Genomic DNA, 8334 nt, shown 5'->3' on the forward strand with positions numbered 1-8334 from the left:
GGAACCAGATTACTGAACCAAAGAAGACAGCGCAGAGGGATGAACCAGAAGGCAAGAGGCTGAGTTAGCAAGTTAATGAGGGGCTTCCAGGTTTGGACCTTAGAAAAATTACCGGGAAAGGCACATCCCCTGACTTCTAATCCGTATTCATAATTCTGAAGTCTAAGAAATACATTTCAATATACTTCTAATTCTCTTATTGTTACCTTATGTGTGATAAGGTTCAAATTGCACCTTTGAAATGCCTTTACAGATGAACCCCCTTTGGTTCACTTTTGATTTCCTTTGTCCTTCATTCTTATTAACTAGAGGGAAAGAAAGTGTTCTTGGTAAAATCACTTGGTATAACTGAAAGGTAACAATAGTTTTAAAAATTGCGACACTTAAAGCAGTGATCTACAGAAGAATGTGTGGTGTCATTTTAAAAGGGGAAGATGGCCGAGTCCTCAGTTTCTTTCTGTAATAGAGTTCGGTGGCTGCAAAGTCAGGGAACTGCCATAGATATGGCAGCTGGATTTCAGCAAGCATTAAGGAGACTCTTATGATAGCTCTCTAGACAAGGGCGATAAGACTGTCATGCCCCTAAGAGTGAATAGAATGTGAAGGCTCTGAAAAACCATTGATCTAATTGAGGGTATTTAACAAAGAGAAGATAAAGACAAAACCAGGAGATCTTTTCTCATGTGAGACTGTCACACAGAGGGAAGATTAGACTTTACTTTGAATTGCAAAGAGCAAAATATGGTGAATCAGCGCAAATTATAGGGAAGTAGATTTTACATGATTGTGAAGAAAGTCTTTAAAAAATTAAGTATTCCCAACTGGAATAAACTGTCTCTGAGGCTGTTTTCCTGTTCCTGGAAGTATTTTTCATTACTCTCCTTGGCTTATTCTGGGGGATGTTGGATGTTGAATGTTTTTTATCTGAATTCGTGTTATCAGAGAACTTTATGAGCCCATGAAACTCCAAATTCCACGAGTCTGTGTTTGATTTTAACATGAGTGCACTTGGTAGAAAGAGCACAACTGAACCTGTGATTGAGAAGGCAGGGGTTTAATTTGCCTCAGGGTCAGCCACCCTGAAAAGATACTTTGAAGATAAGAACTTTAGATTTAGATGTAAAAGGTGCAGGGGATTAAGATGACTGACATAATGTGTCCTGGTCCCCAGAGTCAGCCTGCTGTCATTTAGCCTTCCCACTACTTTTTTGAAGTGGAAAATGCCTAATTTCTCCCTTCCCTCATTTATTTAGAGCCCTCGTTTATTGAGATATTACTTAAACAAATACTGCATTTTGTACCTGTCATATTCATTTTCAATTGCATATGCATGGAATTTTGTAATTGTTTTTCGCTTTGCTGTATATATAACCCACTCCTCCTTAACCACTCCCAACCTGTAAACTAGTTGAATCCAAGTCATTTTTTTTATTCTTTTGGATCTAAACACACCATAATCCTTTATTTATTTGTTGATTTTTTAAAATTCTCACCTGAAGATATTTTTTTTTTATTGATTTTAGAGGGAGGGAGGAAGAGAGAGACATAGATGTGAAAGAGAAATATTGATCGGTTGCCTCCAGTACCTATTGGACACGGGGTGGATTGAACCTCGACTTCCTGACCAGGAATCAAACCTGTGACCTTTTGGTGTATGTGTACGGGACAGTGCTTCAGCCAACTGAACCACACTGGCCAGGGCTCTATCAGCTTTTAAAAGCATAAGAAGCCCTTTGAAGGAATGCATTTTAGATTCTGCTGTCTTATTTTTCAAAATATTGGTAATAACAATTCATTGATGGAATTACATTGATCTAAACATTTAATTCATTTAAAAACACGTATAGTATGTCTGTGATAGAATAACTTCCTTACACTTATAAAATTATGACATTTTATGCGTATGTTCATTCAGCTGTTAAAACTGTTTTGATTAACTCAACATGTTTTTTAGACAATGAGATTTTAATCTTTTTTAGAACATTAGACAAAGCAGGTAGGTTTTCTTAAAGGTCATTTGTCTTGAGGAACTTTTTATTTATTTTTTGGTCAGTGAAAAAGTAAAATTCCAGAGCCTCAGGTCTTCCTGAATGCTGCCTTATCTTTGGTTTTTTAAAGGTTACATTTGGGAAGCATTTGTAGATGTCCACAATGTTCTGAGCCTCTGGGAAATACAGACCCAGAGTTTTTACAAAACGTTTCCCAGATATTTTGGTCTCAGATTGCCTGAGATTTCATAAACCAGAATACACATAGATCACCTGAAATAATGTTGTCATTTGCATGGAAGAGTAAAAATGAAATGGTTTAAAGCAGTGGTTCTCAACCTTCCTAATGCCGCGACCTTTTAATACAGTTCCTCATGTTGTGGTGACCCCCAAGCATAAAATTATTTTCGTTGCTACTTCATAAATGTAATGTTGCTACTGTTATGAATTGTAATGTAAATATCTGATATGCAGGATGTATTTTCATTGTACAAATTGAACATAATTAAAGCATAGTGATTAATCACAAAAACAATATGTAATTATATATGTGTTTTCCGATGGTCTTAGGCGACCCCTGTTAAAGTTGCTTTAAACCAACTTTATTTGCAGATAAAAGAGATATGAATATATATTGCACAATAAGAATATACATATTATAAAGATAGCAAATTAACCTGTCCTAAGTTATCATCAACTATTGAATTGAAGTAGATGAGATCGAACATGCAAAAGGCCAAAAATGTAAGCAAAGAGAAAGCTGTGTATAGTTCTTTCTATAAGAAATAAAGGTATTTTACAGTGATTATATTCTATGAGGTTTTATAAGATTTTATAAGGCTATCTGCTAAGTGCTGTCATTTATATTAGTCTTTCAGGAAGTAAGCACATATAGTAAGGATAACAATAGAAAATGTATTTGATGATTAGTTTTTGCATTTACACATTCCTTTGCCTAGCTTAGTAAAATATTTGAGGTGGCTTATAAGACTACATTTGAAAACAGGTTAAAACAGGAAAATGAAAATATAGGTAGCCTAGGAGATTGAAACTGAGGGAAAATCAAAATGTACAAACTTAGACTGTAGGATCAAAACCACTTACTCAATTTTGTCTGTAAATTTGAATCAAAATGAAGTGTTTTCTTTAATATGGTTTTCATTGTCCATAAGGAAAAAAATAATATACAGCTTCTTGGAGGAAGCAGGTGTTTTCCTTACATTCAGTCTGGAAACAGATTTCTTCTATGGTTTTTCACTTAAGGATTGTGGAATAGACATTGCCCTCAACTGCCGCTCCCTGATGAATTTATAGTAGGATTTAAAAAGGTGCTTATTGCAATAACACTTAGTAATAGCAAGTGTGAGCCAAGCCTTTATTACATACCAGACACTGCTTTCCAGGCATGAGTCCATTTATTTCCACATCCACCTTATGATGTAGGTAATTCTTGTTATTCCCACTGTACGGATGAAGAACCTGACAAAGATGAACTTTCCCAGGGTCCATATCGCTAATGGTGGACTACACCGTAATTTCAGACCCTGTGCTCTTAACCACTTCTCCAGTGCAAAGTACACTTTAGACATAGTATTTCTGTCCCAGAGAACCTAATGAGAGTCTTGTTATTATCAGGAAGGATTCAAATAACTGGACTTTTAAATGACAATATTGTCCTTATTTTTTTTTTTTTTGGAAAACCTTGGACTACACAGAATTTTATACTGTATTTGAAAGTTCATTAGTAACTGTGACAAGCTAATTTCATCTTCACTGTTAATTAAAAAAAAAACACATTTAGCTAGTGAGGTAATTTATTGGATTGGTTGTCTTACAGAAGAATTTAGTTTACTGTTTCTACCTATTGTCGGCAGAACTGCAACTAGTTGCAAATTACCTGACAACAGATGCATGTTCCAAATGAAGAATAAGTTGCTAATGAACCAACTGACTTAAGAACAGAATGTGTTCCCTTTCCTCATAATTTGGGGGAAGGGCTGAGCGTTGCAGTGGGACTTTCTGTACTAGGTAGGATATTAAATTAGCTGAACTTGAAAGGTCCTTTCCAATTCTGGATTTTAACACCCTGTTTCCAACTGAATATCTGTCTCTGAGACCCACTTTTGTATTTTCATCAGTAAAATTAAGCTAACTTTTCTTCTTTATATCATTCATAGTTCTGAAGATCAAATAAATATTGTATGTAAAAGTCCTTTGAAAATTGCTAATACTGTAATTGCAAAAAATCATTAGTGTATTCTTTCAACAAAAGGAGATATTGCCTTTTTTATTTGTATTTATTTAACAACTGCATACCAGCTGAGTGGCTATTATATGACACATAGTATTTTACACACATTACTATCCAAGTTACTTATTTTTAGTGCTGTTAGATTTTTCTCTTGTTAACCCCCTTTCAGTTATTTTATTCCCCAACTGTCTGAGATAAGTGAAATTTTCAAAGTTTTAAGTTTGGGCAATGCCAACCAGGTAATATATTATAGAATTTTCAACTAAATGGAAATTCTACTTACCTGAATCTTTCTCATGCTCCTTCTGCAAGAATAAGCAAGATTGGAAAGAGATTGCTTCTTACCATTCATACCCTTCTTAAGAAAAATAGCAAAAAATAAAGAGTATTGATCCCGCAAGACAGTCATTTCTGAATAGGAAATATTGAATTTAAATTCATCATTTAGAACTCTTTTTCTTTGATTCTTTTGCTTAATTCATGCTTGTCACTTTTAACTCAAATTCAGTGCCTTACAAAGGCTTTTCAGTGATTCCCTCTACTCCATTCTAAACGCCCTTCGGTGTAGATATGAAGTTTGGCCCTATTGTTGAGGTCTTGTGCCGAGTCAGATTTACAGAAGTTTAGAGCCAAGAAAGGTCTCTGTAAGCATCCAGCTCAATGCCCTCAGCTCCCCTTTAAGGGAATGAGGCCCAGCCCCATCACACAGCTCGTCAGTCTTGGAGCCAGAATTACGACCCAGGTCAGTTTTCATTACCTTTTGTTTTGTAGTTGCTTGATTGTTTAATAGGTATGTTTGCTTTTCCCAGCTAGATTTGTAGCAGGGACAACACTTTTTTCTTTATCCAAAGATTCTTCTGCACGGCTGTGTTTAGGGTAGGCAAACTAGAATGCCTGGGAGCTAGCCTTTTAGAAGCAAATGCCAGTGATATAAAAGTATATTTTGGTCTAGTGCTACTTTAAAAGTGTCTTCGCTTTTCATTTTAATATTTCTAAAACATATTATGTATTCATCTATTAGTACAATTGATTTATATCTCTATTAATTGGTGACTAGATAAAATGATATATTCTGATTACTTAGAATACTGTGACAAGAAGCAAGGTATATATATATATAATATATATAATCAATATTTGACAGGCTTTTCTAAGTTTTCTCTAATTGTTTAGTGCAGAAGAACTTACTTAGAACCAATAACCTACCTATAATCTGGCCATATATGATAATGACATCCCCGTACCCCACACCACCCAAATTGAGACCTCTGTGCATTTTTTATGTTTAAAGAGTGCTACAAGAAAGGGAAACAAAAAAGGCAAAGAGAACCATTGACTTAGATTAGCCTGATTGAGATGATGAAGTCTTCCTTTTAAGAGAAAATTGCGAAGTTGTGTGGGAATGCTTGTTGGAGGTATATATAGAAATCTTGTAGAAAGGCATAGACTGATTTCATGCATCATTGAAATCACTTGCTTGCCTGTAGGATTTGTCTTTCAGGCCCCGGGGGTAATGGAATTGCATCTATAAACGTCCACAAATCCAGAAAGGAACTGATTAAACCTGACGACCATGGCCTCTGGTTCTGTGATACAGATGTGACCCAGCAAACGTACAGCGATTCTCAGAGATTTGCTATCAGAAACTGCTGTTTTGTCATGGTGATGAGTAGTGGCTGACCTGACCTATTGGAGGTTGTAGGAAGGTTGTTTCTGTGCTGGACATCACGGTGCCCATCTTACAAGTGTTTATCTATGAGATCTCGTTCTCTCTCCCTACATTTCTTCAATCATTGTTGGATGTAACTGTGCACCATTTATGAGGCTGCCATATAGATATTTCTTAAATATTAAAGGGATGTTCATAAAATAATGTACATACATTAGAAAGTCATAGGCTAGCTAGTCAGTGCTCACAGAAGTTTCATTTATAGAGTGGAGAATTGGCAATGCCGATTTAAATTTTATACAGGGAATCCTTTCTGAGCCTTGCTTTGGGCTGGGTGCTGTGGATTATAGCAAAAGCCTGACATTTTGAGGCAAGACATTTAGTTTCTAAAGGAGGCAAAGTTGGATAGACTGATGATTGTGATTTAGTAGTAATTACATATCATTTATTATTTCATGAACATAATAAGCTAGAGAATGGGAATGATAGTTTTTTGTTTTTTTAATTTGAGAAGGATTCTGAGATCACCTAATTCTAGAGTTTCACAAATAAGGAAACTGAAAAAAAACAAAACAAAACAATAACACATGCGATCAACTGTTTCTTAATAAATATTTAGAGCATTAAGAACTTTATTTTCCTCTTAGGAGAGGGTCAGTACTAAATCTGTGTGACAATTGCATTTACTCAGTGGAGAATTGAGAGGTTCTCTGTTTAGCACTTGAATATTGGACACGATTCAAATTTAAGTCAAGTGTGTCTAGAGGCTTTACTCATACCTATTCATACCTTTTAGTCAGCAATGCTTCATAATGCCCTGGTTTCATGAATTAATTTTAATGGAATTATATTTGAACAACTCAAAATTATATAATTAATTTCATTCAGCTTCAATTAAAGTTACTAATTGAATAAGCCTACTAGCACGACACCTGGCGGCCGTCAGCTACATAACAGTAATAGCAAATTAGGTTGGCCTCTGCTGATGAGAGATTTCACGTGTACAAGTGAGTTTATATAAAAGCCTCTGTTGCTCATCTCAGAAAGGCCTTGAGTTGACTGCAGCCGAGGAAAGATATCTGGAGTTGTTTAAAAAAGTAAAGATTTTAATTGAAAATAACAGATCTCGGGAAGATTACATTTTCTCTGTGATAATGCTGAGTAAATGTTACATAAATCTAGAACATATTGGTTTAGCATGCTCCTAATTTATATTTTACTGCCATCTGAATGTGGTTTTGCTTACTATAAATACTAAGCATTGAAGACCTGATTTTGGTTTTTTGGTTCTTAGCCTCTGGATTTGGTCCTAAGTCGGTGTTCCTCTGTTTCCATGTGCTGAAATGTGTTTTGTATCAGAGTTTTTTAATAGTTGTGAAATCCCCATGGCACATGTGCAGAATTTTTTTCCCCTTTCAGTGGGAATGTTAATACAGTTGACTAACAACTTCTGTTTGAATCTCTTTCCTTGCTTCCAGGGCTTGACATCATGTAGCTTCTCTTCCTTTTTTGATCCTTTCTCATGGGGCAGACCCCACTTGAGGCACTTCTTTCCATGTATTCCACTCTTTTGGTGAGCCCAATCCTTTCTTTGGATGGCTTCAGCAACCAAGTTTAGGAAAATGACTGTTTCTAGATATAACTTCATTTGTGATTTGCAAATTCCAATATCCAGCACTACACTCATCCACTAGACTGTAAACTGCAGGAAGGCTGGGGCTGCGTCTCCTAATTCATTGTATGTCCATTGCCGAGCACACTGCCTAAACATCTACTCTGTGTAGCTAATGTTTTAAATTCGTACATTATTTTCCTGGTCTCCAGGTTTTCTGTCAAATCCACACTAATCCCATCTTCCCAGTGATCTGCGCAAGCCTCTGGTTAGTGTCTCACATCTACCCCGTTCCCATCTTGTTATCCATTTGGTTAAACTCTCATCACCTTCTCCTTGGACTATGCCAAGTTTCCTTTTCTTCCTTGCTCTGTTCTCCCCGTTACTCCCAGGCTACAGTGATTTTCAAGGATGTAAGTGCAGTGGGATAACCTAAGCGCCCCTCCCCTAAACTGAAATAGAATCTTTGGTGATGGGGCCTAGAAATCTGTTTATTAAAAAGTGGCCCAAGTGAGTTAAAATACAGTCAGGATTGAGAACCACCTCTAGGAGTATTTGAGTCCAGAGTTGGAACCTTTGCCCAACTCTGCTATTGGAGTTTGCCCACACTCATTTTCCACCTGGAATGGCTTTTCTCCCATCTTTACTTTGAGAATTCCCACTAATCTTTTAAAGACCATTGCTATGTTTCCAATAAGCTGTTCCTTTTGCTTACTTATTGGCTTTCCCCCTGAGAACCCATAAATCCACATATAGATTTCTCATCCTAAACACCTTTCCTCTCTGAGAATTTATAGCACAATCCTTGACTCTT

The 8334-nt window shown here is 36.2% G+C and overlaps 1 protein-coding gene across 1 annotated transcript in view; it reads left to right on the plus strand.

Annotated features, from left to right (window-relative positions):
• MDFIC (MyoD family inhibitor domain containing) overlaps window positions 1-8334 on the plus strand; it is a 125355-nt gene that overhangs the window by 47984 nt on the left and 69037 nt on the right. The gene's annotated exons all lie outside the window — the stretch shown is intronic.

The sequence above is a fragment of the Myotis davidii genome, unplaced genomic scaffold (genome assembly GCF_000327345.1).
Source record: "Myotis davidii unplaced genomic scaffold, ASM32734v1 scaffold1063, whole genome shotgun sequence".
Classification (NCBI taxonomy): Eukaryota; Metazoa; Chordata; class Mammalia; order Chiroptera; family Vespertilionidae; genus Myotis; species Myotis davidii.